A 15,026-nucleotide genomic window follows, 5' to 3' on the forward strand; every position below is an offset into this window, starting at 1 on the left:
AATGCCGAATATCGATGGCATCTCCGTCGCAAACTTCAAAAAAAGGAGGGTGCGCCCCGTTTCGTGCGGAGGGCAACTGCTACCCCTTAAAGTATAGAAAAATACCTTTAAAAAATAACTTAATCATTTCAAATCCGAGTAAATAAGGTAAGTTTATTTTTAGATCCTTTAAAATATGTACATTTATTTTTCAAAAAATTACATTTTTGTTTCAAATAATTAATTAAATTCCATTTTTATTAATTTCTGATTAAACTCTGGCAAATGTATTAATTTGAAATATGTGAGGCTTTTTGGGGGTATTCCCATTCACACTTATGGTGATTCCGTATATACAGAACTCACGGAAGTATGGATGGGGATCCCCCTACATGGATTGGTTGGGCTGGCCTACGTGATCCCAGGAAAGCTTGCTAAACCAATGCGTCCCCGGGATACGCAGGCCTTCGCGTAAAGGCCCAGGACCACAAGTCGCCAAACCTCCCGGACCACCAGGTAAATTCGTAGAAATGCTTGCGGTCAGAAGCCTGTCTGGCAGTAAACAGTCGGACAATAATTTTGACCTATTTTTCCCTGAATAACATTGTCCCGAATTTGATGAAGGGCCCCACCCGCCCAAGGGCCGCCCAAGGGACCGCCGATGGCCGCCGAGGTCTCTGACGGTTCTTTGGGCGGGGTTTTCATCAGCAAAGTCCCTCGAAGGTTGGCGGGTGGCAAATCTGTGACGTACGTCGCCAATCTGGGTGGCAGTGGTGGCAGAGGCGCTTGCCGCCCAAGTGCCGCCGAGGATGGAGTCGGGCCCGCGGAGGGTCGAAGAGCTGCAAATAAAAAGCATCAAAAGCAAACAATAAAAACATGTGACGACCTTCAGGGGACCCCATCCAGATAAGTACCCTGTAAGGAAATAATTCAAATAAACTTCACTAACCTTTTTTTTACAGCATCTTCACACTTCCCGTTGAGGACAAAGCTGCCTGCACTCAGCGGTCTACTGCCGTCCTGCCGTCGACTCCTGCCCACCCTAATCTGGCATCTCGGTGTCTACTTTCGCGCATCGGCTGTCCGCTGATCAGCGGCGGGCGCTTCCCGGTGGTTCTCCCCTCCCGCCCGCTCCAGGTCACGACGAAAGTGGCACTGAGCGGCTTGGCCAGAGGAATGTCAGCGGCAGTAGGCGGTAAGGCCACCAATTTCGGCCCCAAAGAATAAGTTGTTTGAAATCGCATTGTTATTTAACATATGTTTGAAACCAGTTTAAATTGTTACAAAAAATAAATTGTTTACAGTTCATAAAATAACATTATATATGGTGGGCCAAGTAGGGATTTATGACCAATAATTCGAGCTCCATGGCTTGATCTTTTAATGCCATCTTAATAATGTTATTTACCTGGGCGGTGTGCCTGGATAGTCTGACAAATAATTGCATGTGAAACTGGAAGATCTTTGGCTTAAGCTACAGAAATAAGCAGCAAAATGTGTTAACTCTTTCTTTATTTGTTTTATTGAGAAAGCCAGGTTCAGGGCCAAGGCCGATAGTGTAGGGCACCTTCAAGGTCAGAAAGAATAGGAGAAAAGGATTAATCAGGTGACGCTCTGACTAGTGTTTAAGGCTTTTAGATAGGAAAATGAAGGGAAGATTAAGAGAGGTAAGGAGTTCAAGAGTTTTGAGATCCTGTGGAACAATGAATTGGAATAGGATATTGGTACTGGAGTATTGTGTCCAATTCTAGGCATTGCACTTTAGGAAGGATGTGAAGGATGGGGGCAGAAAATATTTGCGAGAATGATTCCAGGGATGAGGGACATCTGTTACATGGATAGATTGGAGAAGTTGGGAGCAGAGAAGATTGAGAGGAGATTTGATAGAGGTGTTCAAAAACATGAGGGTCTGGACAGTAGATAGAAACTGTTCCCATTGGCAGAAGGGTCGAGAACCAGAGGACACAGATTTAAGGTAATTGGCAAAGGCGACATATGTAAAAACTTTTGTAACACAGCGAGTGGTTAGGATCTGGAATGCACTGCCTGAAAAGGGTAGGGCAGGCAGACTCAATCGTGGCTTTCAAAAGGGAATTGGATGAGTAATGGAAATTAAAAAATTGCAGGGCTATGGGGAAAGGGCGGGAGAGTGGGACTAGTGGAGGTGCACTTGCAGAGAGCCGGCACGGGTTCGATGGGCGGAAAGGACCGGAAATTCCAGCCCAGTGTATTTATTTGTTAAGCTTTTTGTTTCAAAAAAGCTGCTGTTCATCGAGCTGAGGGATGTTAGTGCTGAGCACTTCTGACACTTCCGTCAGGATCAAACACGTTCAGGCCTGGTATGGTGTGGTATACTGCAGTTGGATGTAAATTAAAACTCGCTCTACTCTGTTCAAACAACATTAAATCAGCCATACATCTGAAGAGCACTTCCTACTGCACCCATGAGGTATTTATCTATCTCTTGCCTCCTTCCATGCAGTTGCCAATTTAGCGCCGATTAGTGTAGAATTACAGCAGTCTTGTGCTGGGGGCACATGCCCATGAGGAGCAAGGCTAAGATTGCCTCAACTTATTTCATGTGATCATCAGGCATAAAAATAATTCACATTTATAAATCAAAGTGTGTGTTGCTCGCACCTAATGACTTACCATTGGCAGCTCTGGGCATTCTTAAATACTCTTGGTTCCAATAGCAATAACTAAGGTTTGGAAATTAATATACATTAGCTACATTACTTGGAGATTTGAAGTGTGAAGTTGAATGCAAATTATGGACTGAATTGCTAATGAGTGTCGAAGCAACACAATAAGTTGTGCACAATCAGCACGGTGCATCTGTTGGCTGTATCAATGGGCAGAGTTCTTCTTCTTGATTTCAGCAGCAGTCTGTTTGATCTCCAGTCGGTACTTAGTTGTGAGTAATTAGCTATTTATTTTATTCACGATCCTCCGATTTACATAGGCAAAAAGCTGACATTAAAACTCGCTACCCACTCCGGTGAGCAAAAAGGCACAGCATAGCAGAATCTGTTCTAATGAATGACTGATTTCCAAACATACAGAACATTACCTGACAGGAATATTGAAGGTCTCGCTACAGAGGAAGATTCTCATAACTACAGCTGGGATTGAGGAAGGTGGGCAGAGGAATATTACATGCTGTCCTGCTAAATTAAAAACGAAGATGTTTGCTGCGATTGCATACCTGCAGCATATGTGTTTTTTTGATGAGATAATTGTTCTGCTATATTCTCCTCAGACCATCTGAATTTCATTTCTATAATGAGAAAACTGTTGAGTGACAAAGGAAATGGCTCCAACGATTGGGCTGCATCTCCTGAACCAAGTATTTTTCAACATATTGCCTTTTATAAAGCATATTGGAGTTGGAATGGGTGTGTGAGTAGAGTCACAATGGTCTGCAAATCAAACATACTTATATTGTTACTTGGAAATGGTAGTATAAGGGATTAGGTGGTGTCACGCAAAGAATTGCTACCCAATCCTTTTCCCTTTGGGGGGGGGGGGGTCTGGCTTCAAATCCAAACAGATGGGATAAAAGTTTCGTCAGATGTGAAATTCGCTCTAGGTGGAATTTCTATCAAGTTTCCAGTGGAAACAAGTCATTGGCACAAAATTACCGTATATACTCGCGTATCATGCAACTTTTGAAGACCTAAATTGTAACCTAAATTTGGGGGGGTAGCATGATACGCGAGATACAAAATTTGCGGGTGTGAAGTGCTGGCCAAGATTAGGCTGTTAGGCTGTTAAGCAGACCGTATCCACGCTGAATCTCGGCAGGTATCTCCTGGGCTGGATTGCAGCCTCTATTGTCACTTGTACTGTATCTTTTGCTGTGGTCTAGAGATCGCCACCCACAACTCCCTCTGAAGTTTGCTGCATTATTAGAGGCTTTAACAATCAAATCTCCATCTATCTCAGCCCATGCTTCTTTTACCCGCAAACACAGTCGAGGCAAATCCGGAGCCTTCATATTCCCTCCCTTCGTAAATGATTTCTCTCCTTCCATCATCCAGTCATTCCATTTCTTTCTTATATTGTCTTTAAATGGCTTATTAATGGATACGTCAAGTGGCTGAACGACGCAAGTCAAGCCAGCTGGAATGATTGCTATATCGGTGTTCGATTCGCCAACAGCTTTCACAACAGAATCCACTCGATGTTTCATGATTCGGTTGTTAAGGTCTGTATTCGATCGTTGTTATGTGTTAGGGTACTTGTTACGTGTTGGGTACTTGTTAAACTTGTTTGAAAGCCTAGCCTAGTGGCATCTGGTATCTCAAAAAAGTGACTCGCATGATACATGAGATATATGATCAAATCATGTTTTGGGGACGAAAATTTAGGGGTCGCATGATACGTGAGATCGTAGGATACGCGAGTATATACGGTATATATTATTCAGCACAAGTTGGCATTAACTTGTGTCTTTTGCATTGGTTAAAATGGCTTATGTGGGAAATGGAAATATTACACTGGTGCAGCAGAGAATGCTTTTTTTGAGGCTGTGATTAAACATTGCTGGAGCGAAATAGCAGACCCTTTCCCTGCACCTAGTCTGTGCACTACCAGACCTGGGAGAATCTGAAGCTCGCACTCCATGTCCACAGTGAGAAAAGGTGTTTGCTTTCTCTAGATTTGCACCCTTTGCTTGGTGTTTGTCATACACAATAAACTCCATGTACACGCAGGTCACGTGCACACAATCTTGTATACGTGCAGGTATACACACTCTCAGCTACATGTGCATATTACATACAGACAGACTCATGCTCAAATAGGCACATTCATGTGGACACTCATTGTTCAAATTTATTTTCATTATCATCATAGGCAGTCCCTCAATTTATTTTACTGGTTGATCGACAGGTTAAAATTAAACCAACTAGATTGGGTCGGCCTTAGCAGCAAGTGCCTCTGGCTCAGTTTGCACATAAATTTAACCCCAGGATGATCTTGAGACATTAATCATGCTCAGGCCTTTGATTTGGTAAAATTTCCATTATTTTTTAAAATGCTTACAGATACCTCAATTTCAGCTTTTTAATGATCAGAACTATTTCAACTTTTGCAGCCATAATTGCTACCTTCTGTGCTTGTTGTAGAATCTGAGTCTCGAATCTAAGTGGTCGCTGTTAAACAAATGACCGCCAATACCCCATGGTTACAGTAATATAGAGCTCTCCTGCTCCACCTAGTGGACTACTGTGGTAATGCAACTGCTGATGTAAACACACTAAAAGCATCATGTGACTAAGTCATCTGACAAGTTGCTGTGGAGCCATCTTGTATGTGTGTGTTTGTGATGTCGTAGAGAATATATCACATTGACTAATGAGGATAGGATAATTGGATTCCCTAGCTGAAATTTTTGTTGGTGATTAATCCAGCGAAACAACAAAAAGACTTGGAGAGGTTTTTTGTTTTGCAGCACAGCTAAAAATGCAAGGTAAACTTTAAGCACACAGTTGACATTGCCGGAGTCCAAATGACTGCGCCTATGAGAATAATTGGGCACTTGGGCGAGTTCCATTGCGACCGAGAGATGTTCGGAACGTATGTGGAGCGGCTAGAAATGTTTTCACTGCAAATAGTAGCATTGAAGTCTCTGATGATGAAAACTGTAACTGGGTGGTGTTAGAAAGAAAACGGGCTATTTTCCTGACTGAAGCAGGCCCCGAGGTGTGTGAAACCCTGAAATGTGCTTGTTCCCCTCAAGCCAAAGAACACCACTGATGCAGATTCGGTAAGCAAGAAACCACCATCATTACTATTACAGCCATGGAAATGGTCTCCCGGGTGTGGCAAAGGTTACATGTAGATTTGCTGAGCCAAAAGGACAACTAATGTTCATGGTGATTGATGCCCATTTGAAGTGGGTAGAGGAGTTTCCGATGCTGAAAATAACAAGTAAAACACTCGATAATTTGCAAAGATTGTTTTCTTCATATGGCCTCCCAGAAGAAATTGTGTTTGATAATGGGCCGCAATTTTGTTGAGAAGAATTTGCACAGTTCATGAGCAAAAATGGTGTGAAACACACCAAGGTTCCACTGTACCACCCTGCTACAAATGGTGTAGCAGAGCACACAGTACAAATTGTATAACGTGCCCTCATCAAGCAAGTGTTGGATCCAAATCCAAAGAAATGACAGTTGTCGGTAGACCACAAATGAGCCAACTTTCTAATTACTTATCGCAATACTCCTCATACAACTACTAGTAGAACCTTAGCAGAGTTTTTTCTCAAACGACAGCCATGAACCAGGTTCTCGTTGTTGAAGCCGAACTTGACACAGTAGAAGAGAAACAATTAAGACAGAAAGAGAATCATGATAGAGGTAGAGTATGAGAAGGTGTGAAATTGAATTAGAAGGTTAGAGTGAAGAGCCATCACCATAAATGGTTAAAGTGGTTACCCGGAAGAATAGTGAAGATATGTGGCCCTCGCACATATTTGGTCAAGATGTTTGATCATGGAAAGGTTAGGTTTGTTCACGTTGATCAGATTTTACCTACAGACGTGGAAGGAGTTGAAAGTTGGAATGATTCGATTATTTCTGATAAGTCAGAAAGTCTTGTTACAAGTAGCGTACCAGTAGGAAATCTTTCATCAGATGTATTAGAAACAAGTCCAAGAGAAAGTTAGAATTTAAGTCTGAGTCAGAGTCAGGCAGACAAATAGTTGGAAGTTGTAGAGAATTCAAATGTAAATCAAGGGCTACCCTTGGAGAAAAACTCTCCTCAGATTCAGCCTAGAATGAGTCTAAGTTTGACACCAAGTTTGGGAATTTCTGTTTGAGAGTGAAGGTATCCTATTTGAAGCAGAAAAACAGTGGTTAAGTTTGATTTGTATATATGGCAAAATAAGTCCATATCTTTTGTTGTGTATAACCATGTACGTTATGCATGATGATTATTTTATGATTACTTCTTCATTAAGGAGGGAGAAGTATAATATAGAGCTCCACCTAGTGAACTACTGCTCCACCTAGTGAACTACTGTGGTGATGTAACTGCTGATGTAAATACGATAAAAGCATCATGTGACTAGGTCACCTGTCAAGTTCCTGTAGAGCTATCTTGTATGTGTGTGTTTGTGATGTCATAGAGAATATATCACAGTTACCATGGACCATCCAGAAAATAAATAAGAACATGAGTACATTCAAACAGACACTTTATTTCTTTATTGTAGAGATTTATATAAAAAAGCTTTTCTCATTAACTTCATGAAGAACTTATTTTAACAGCTTTCACTTGAAGCGCTGTCTGTTGGGATGCTCTTTGATGTCAGAGATCAGTGTCCTTGCTCACAATGAAGCTGGCATTGATAACTGACTCCAGATGGTAAGGTTGGATTGGACATGTCAAAATCATGTTCTTGAAAAAAATGACACGCAAATTGGTATCCCTGATTGCAAGAAAATAAATGGCCGGAGTTCTGTATAACGGAGAGAAAGACTTCATCCAGTCCTGTGGAGATTTCTAAAACAAAAGAGGGGTTTAGTTGTGTTGTGCAGGAACTAGAAATCAGAAGTGGGTGATGATCACCACAGGCTCACCCCAAATTTATATATAATAAGATATACAGAGGGACCTTGGAGTATATGTCCACAGGTCCATAAAGGTAGCAGGCAGGTTGATAAGGTAGTTAAAAAGGCATACAGATCCCGTCCTTTATTAGCTGAGCAATGAATACACCCATGCCCCTCCCTCTCAGAACCACAACAGGGTTCCCCTTGTCCTCACCTTTCACCCCACCAGCCTCCACGTTCAGCGAATCATCCTCCGCCATTTCTGCCACCTCCAGCGTGATCCCATCACCAATCACATGTTACCCTCCCCTCCCCTCTCAACGTTCCGAAGGGACCGCTCCCTCCAGAGGGTGGTGGGAGTATGGAACTCACTGCCTGAGGTAGCAACCCTCATCAAATTTAAAAAGTACTTGGATGTGCACTTAAAGAGCTGTGGCCTACAGGTCTACGGAATTAGTGCTGGAAGGTGGCATTAGGCTGGGTAACTCTTTTTCGACCGGCACGGACACGACGGGCCGAATGGCCTCCTTCTGTGTCATAATTTTTCTATGATTCTATGATTCAATGTATTGAAAATTTAAGCCTGGGCACCGAATTGTAACTAATGTATAGGTGGTGACCAATGTTCCCTCAAATTCCTTTTTGGTCGGCCCGGCCCCTTAAAGGGGCCACGTGGTACATTCATAAATTCTGCACATGCGTGATTTTTGCATTTAAAAGCCCGTGAACCAGCTGCGTGGGAACTTCAGACAGCTGCGCAGCTTAAGGGGAGCATTGATGGTGACTGCTCACTGCCTGGTACCAATGCTGCATTGGGATCGCCATCAACAGGAGGACATGCCCCATCAGTAATTGATTCAGCAAATTAATCTAAAAGAAAAGAACATGAAAGGTTGTAATGATAACTGACAATTCTGGAAATGCACAGCATCTAAAACAGAAAGATGGATTAATATTTTGGCTGTAGCCTTTCACCAGAATCCAGAGAGGCTCTATTCGTGGCAGAGGCAACATTTAATATCTACATCCAACCTGGTGGCACTGTTGACATTGGAAGCTTGCTGAGCCGGGTACCATGGGTGAGCACCTGTGATGTCTCTTGTGAAGAACAATGCATCTCTGTGCCAACACTGTGCATGTGACGTCATGTTGATTTTCAACAGGTAAACACTTGCTGGATCACTAATATACCTTCTATGTGCCGCACTAGATCCATGTAGCACAGCAGGTCTCCAGTCGTCTTGGTTAATCCTTGCCACTGGACCAAGAGCTAGCTCGGTCAAGCCCGTGTGGTGGCTGGTGTGCAATGGCCACCACACGTTAAAAAAATCCACACACAGGCATCTTCCACCCTTCAGGATGTAGTTCGGGACCTGGAATATTAGGTCCTTCAATGAAACACCCGTGAACTCATCCTTTTTTGGCGTGAAAGCAAGTCATCCTCGTTTTGAGGGACTGCCTATGATGATGATTCTATTCTTATAGCCTATCGCTTCGACAGTACTGAATCAGGTGCCACACTAACACTTGGGAGCTCTTCTCCAATGGGGTAGAGTGCCTGAGACAGCGCCTTGTTTGAGGGATGCAAAGGGCGATCCCACACCGGGGACTGGCCTTCCCGCCCGGGCCATAACTCACCCACGTCCGCATGGTTAGCGCCCCAGCGGAGCAATTTTGGCTCCCACAGTTTTCAGTTAATTTGCGCAAATTGGCTGCCGCGTTTCCCACATTACAACAGTGACTACACTCCAAAAGAACTTCATTGGCTGTAAAAGCACTTTGAGACGTCCAGGTCGTGACAGGCGCTGTATATAAATGCAAGTCTTTCTTTTAATTTGAATGCTCCAGTTTCAATTGGTTGGGTAGGATCGAAATTATAATTTACTTTGTAATATAAATTGCATCCATTTTGGCAGGCACAAGGTGTCTTGTACTTACCGACCTTCTGTTTGGTGTCAATGCAGTGGGAAGCACAGGCGATTAGCTGGAGAATATTAGCTCCTCTCAAGGGTATACTTCGGTGAACTGCATAATTCTGAATGGCAGTGAAGACAAGCAGTTAACAGGAACAGGCTCCCTCCTCCTCTTATATAGAATTCTGGCAGCAACAGCCATGAAAAACACCACTGCTACAGCCAGTGATTACTACCCTGACTAGATGGCTCTGCACGGCTGTTGTTTTGTATTTTGTTCAGTTGTAGCCTGAAGACTCTCTTACATGAGCAGCAGGGTTACATAAGAATATAAGAAAAGGTAAGACCATGACACAGATTGAAGTTCATCCCTTTTGTAGCCCGACTCTCCCATTATAGTATCAAGCTGTATTTTGAGTGTCTAATGTTTCTGCCTCTATCATTCGGCCTGGCAGATTATTTCAAGCATTTATTACTCTGGAGTCTTTGAGCCTTTTATTATCTCTAGACTTGACTATTCCAACGCACTCCTGGCTGGCTTACCACATTCTACCCTTTGTAAACTTGAGGTCATCCAAAACTCTGCTGCTCATGTCCTAACTCGCACCAAGTCCCATTCACCCATCAGCCCCTACATTGGCTCCCCGGTTAAGCAACGCCTCGATTTTAACGTTCTCGTCCTTGTTTTCAAATCCCTGCATGGCCTCACCCCTCTCTATCTCTGTAATCACCTCCAGCCCCACAACCCTCTGAGATATCTGCACTCCTCAAATTCTGGCCACTTGAACATTCCCTATTTTAATTGCCCCACCATCGGTGGCCGTGCCTGCAGCTGCCCAGGCCCTAGGCTCTGGAATTCCCTCCCTAAACCTCTCCGCCTCGTTTTCCTCCTTTAAGACGCTCCTTAAAACCTGACTCTCTCATTTGTCCTAATATCTTCTTCTGTGGCTTGGTGTCAAATTTGGTTTTATAACGCTCCTAAGAAGTGCCTTGGGACATTTTATTGTGTTAATGGCGCTATATAAATATAAGTTGTTGTAAATAATTCTTGCTAATATTTGTTTACATTTACTTTTCACTCATTTAAATTTATACGCTGTGGTCATATTCTATTGTTTTATTTCTAGTAATATCCTGTACAATTTAATAACTCAGTGAAGTTACTGCCTTCAATACTCTAGAGCCTGCACTTTTCTAATCTGTACTCATTAATGCCTCTGCATCTCAGGATCTGCCGGATGCTAATAGCAGACCACACAGGGAAGAACAGGGAGACAGAAAAATTAAAATAAAACAGAATCAATAGAGAAATAAAAAAAAGCTACAACTAAAATTAGGGCATCAGATGGCTTATAATTATCAACAGAACTCCAAAATGATGCTCCAATCAGTCCATGTATCCATTTCTTGGAGTTGATGAGGGCGTGTTCTGTGTCTGTGCTGTCTATGACTCTGGTACATTGAACATTGCTTACGGTGATGATGTCGATCCTGAATGATTGATGCTTGCGATGTGATCATACAAGCTTTTTTAATTAGAAAGAATAAAGAGACTTATAATTTTACAGCGCCTTTCACAACCAGCGGACGTCTCAAAGCGCTTTACAGCCAATGAAGTACTTTTGGAGCGTAGTCACTGTTGTAATGTGGGAAACGCGGCAGCCAATTTGCGCACAAGTAAACTCCCACAAACAGCAATGTGGTAATGACCAGATCATCTGTTTTTGTTATGTTGATTGAGGGATAAATATAGGCCAGGACACTGGGGATAACTCCCCTGCTCTTCTTTGAATTAGAAAATAATGTGGCATGTTTTCCTCTGGTCACTATTGTTAGCAAAGGAACACTGCGGCCCAGATTTTGCGGTCAGCGGTGAAGGAACAGCACCCACTATTCATTTCACTCACAGCTGCCTGTGAAGTTTTGCGGCCTTGCTCAAATCCAGCGTCCGAGCCTGCGCAGCGCCCTCTATAGGACTCCTGTGGCGGTGTCAGCCGAGATTCAGTTCTCGGGTCTCTGGAGTGGGGCTTCAACCCACAACCTTCTCCAGGGGCAAGTGTGACCACTGTGCCATTGTTGACATTAATAGACTGTGGTAAAGAGACTTGGTGGCCATGGGGCTGACTCAGGTTCCAGGATGCTGGACAGGTCGGTACAGGCTGGGTTCCCAGTGGTGCACATTCTCTCTGTTACTGATCTATTCAATAATCAAATTCAAGTTTACTTACCCCAAAAAATAATCACACAGTTATCTCTTTCATGTTACAACTGGAATTCTTACTTTCAAAATTAAATGTTGAAGCAGAGAAAAAGCTGCTATAACTTAATAAACCACAAAGTCCCACCCTGTGTATAGTTTTACATTGGATGCATCACTGCAGTGTAATAAATATAAGTACCTACTACAATAAGCAGAGCCCGAATCAGAAGGGGATGAGGCAAATGGATTGTTTTTCCATTCAAGGTATTCACTGCTATGCTGACATATCCAAATCTTCCTGTTCATTAAGCCGACTAATGTCAATTCTGACCTGAATTTCAGTAGTCACCTTCCCTTTTACATTTCCTCTGTGTAATTCTGCACAAGTTTCTCATGGTTGGGCTTAATGAGCAAAATGCTGTTTTATTTGCCTCAGTGCCAACTTCTCTGAGCTACATCCTTAAATATGGACAATCTGTATTCTAGCACTAAGCACAAAGATTGCACAATCCTGGGGCTGGAGATTGTGGAAAAGCTGAGTGCTCCCTCGGGTGTGTGAGGAATTTGAGGTAGTACTTGGTTACGCCCCATTTGCTGTGGTCCTTTAAGCTCCAGTGGGGGTGGGCCATGGTTGGATCTTCCGTCCCTCCAGCCTCCCACACGAAGCGGGTATGTCTGGGGGTGTTCCAGGGAATTCTGCACACGTCACCCTCGGTGGGCACCAGCGCAGCTCATGCGTGAGTTTCACTGAGGCCTTAGAAATGGTTCCAAACCTTTAAGATAATCGGTCCCGGTGACGTGTGGTATCGAGGAAGTGCCTCCTTGGTTATGTGAATAGTTTTCATGCTTGGGGTTTGGGACCAGCTCTCCAGCTTGGGGTCGGGAACTTCCTCTTGGCTGTACTTGTGCCGGCAAAGCGGACCACCAGGAATTTCAGAGCCAAGCAGTCTCTCAGCGCTTTCCACTGGCATTGCACCATTCCATACACAGGTCCACTTTTCACTAAGATTCGTGAACAAAGAAAAATATGGTGCATTTGGGGCCAATTTTTCAGGCATCACCGTTTGTGGCATTTACCAGATGACTTATTCATGTGGAGCAGCAGATTGAAGGCAACTTGATAGGCCAGAATACTGAGGCCAGTCGGGAAATTGTGTTGGGGAAATTTATGGGATTGGAGGTCGATAAATCCCCAGGGCCTGATGGACTGCATCCCAGAGTACTTAAGGAGGTGGCCTTGGAAATAGCGGATGCATTGACAGTCATTTTCCAACATTCCATTGACTCTGGATCAGTTCCTATCGAGTGGAGGGTAGCCAATGTAACTCCACTTTTTAAAAAAGGAGGGAGAGAGAAAACAGGGAATTATAGACCGGTCAGCCTGACCTCAGTAGTGGGTAAAATGATGGAATCAATTATTAAGGATGTCATAGCAGTGCATCTGGAAAATGGTGACATGATAGGTCCAAGTCAGCATGGATTTGTGAAAGGGAGATCATGCTTGACAAATCTTCTGGAATTTTTTGAGGATGTTTCCAGTAAAGTGGACAAAGGAGAACCAGTTGATGTGGTATATTTGGACTTTCAGAAGGCTTTCGACAAGGTCCCACACAAGAGATTAATGTGCAAAGTTAAAGCACATGGGATTGGGGGTAGTGTGCTGACGTGGATTGAGAACTGGTTGTCAGACAGGAAGCAAAGAGTAGGAGTAAACGGGTACTTTTCAGAATGGCAGGCAGTGACTAGTGGGGTGCCGCAAGGTTCTGTGCTGGGGCCCCAGCTGTTTACATTGTACATTAATGATTTAGACGAGGGGATTAAATGCAGTATCTCCAAATTTGCGGATGACACTAAGTTGGGTGGCAGCGTGAGCTGCGAGGAGGATGCTATTAAGCTGCAGAGTGACTTGGATAGGTTAGGTGAGTGGGCAAATGCATGACAGATGAAGTATAATGTGGATAAATGTGAGGTTATCCACTTTGGTGGTAAAAACAGAGAGACAGACTATTATCTGAATGGTGACAGATTAGGAAAAGGGAAGGTGCAACGAGACCTGGGTGTCATGGTACACCAGTCATTGAAGGTTAGCATGCAGGTACAGCTGGCGGTTAAGAAAGCAAATGGCATGTTGGCCTTCATAGCGAGGGGATTTGAATACAGGGGCAGGGAGGTGTTGCTACAGTTGTACAGGGCCTTGGTGAGGCCACACTTGGAGTATTGTGTACAGTTTTGGTCTCCTAACTTGAGGAAGGACATTCTTGCTATTGAGGGAGTGCAGCGAAGATTCACCAGACTGATTCCCGGGATGGCGGGACTGACCTATCAAGAAAGACTGGATCAACTGGGCTTGTATTCACTGGAGTTCAGAAGAATGAGAGGGGACCTCATGGAAACGTTTAAAATTCTGACGGGTTTAGACAGGTTAGATGCAGGAAGAATGTTCCCAATGTTGGGGAAGTCCAGAACCAGGGGTCACAGTCTGAGGATAAGGGGTAAGCCATTTAGGACCGAGATGAGGAGAAACTTCTTCACCCAGAGAGTGGTGAACCTGTGGAATTCTCTACCACAGAAAGTAGTTGAGGCCAATTCACTAAATATATTCAAAAGGGAGTTAGATGAAGTCCTTACTACTCGGGGGATCAAGGGTTATGGCGAGAAAGCAGGAAGGGGGTACTGAAGTTTCATGTTCAGCCATGAACTCATTGAATGGCGGTGCAGGCTAGAAGGGCTGAATGGCCTGCTCCTGCACCTATTTTCTATGTTTCTATGTTTCTATGTATCCCATCTGTCCAAGGTCAGCTATGTCACCAGGTGTCAAACGCAAATCTTACTGTTAAAGACAGAAAGTAAATAAAGACTTGCATTTATATAGCGCCTTTCACGACCACCGGATGGCCCACAGCGCTTTCCAGCCAATGAAGTACTTTTGGAACGTGGTCACTGTTGTAATGTAGGAAATGCAGCAGCCAAGTTGCGTACAGCAAGCTCCCACAAACTCCGCAATGTGATGATGAACAGATAATCTGTTTTAGTGATGTTGACTGAGGGCTAGGACACCGGGGATAACTCCCCTGCTCGTCTTCGAAATAGTGCCATGGGATCTTTTACATCCACCTGAGAGGGATCTCATCCGAAAGACGGCACCTCCGACAGTGCAGCACTCCCTCAGCACTGCACTGGGAGTGTCAGCCTAGATTTTTGTGCTCAAGTCTCTGAAGTGGAACTTAAACCCACAACCTTCTGACTCAGAGGTAAGGGTGCTACCCACTGACCCACAGCTGATGCACATGTTGCCAGTACTTTAGTTTTTATCTCTACATCCAGCAATGACAACATGACTGCCCTTGCCTTGCAACAACAACTTACATT

The 15,026-nt window shown here is 43.8% G+C and overlaps 1 protein-coding gene across 1 annotated transcript in view; it reads left to right on the top strand.

The window, feature by feature from the left end:
* Positions 1 to 992: 992 nt before the first annotated feature.
* spop (speckle type BTB/POZ protein) overlaps positions 993 to 15,026 on the top strand; it is a 350,668-nt gene continuing 336,634 nt past the window's right edge. Inside the window, exon 1 of the mRNA XM_070864474.1 lies at positions 993 to 1,174. The gene's annotated coding sequence lies outside the window, so the exon portion shown is untranslated. The remainder of the gene's footprint in view (positions 1,175 to 15,026) is intronic.

Source organism: Pristiophorus japonicus, chromosome 21 (assembly GCF_044704955.1).
Source record: "Pristiophorus japonicus isolate sPriJap1 chromosome 21, sPriJap1.hap1, whole genome shotgun sequence".
In the NCBI taxonomy this organism is placed as follows: domain Eukaryota; kingdom Metazoa; phylum Chordata; class Chondrichthyes; family Pristiophoridae; genus Pristiophorus; species Pristiophorus japonicus.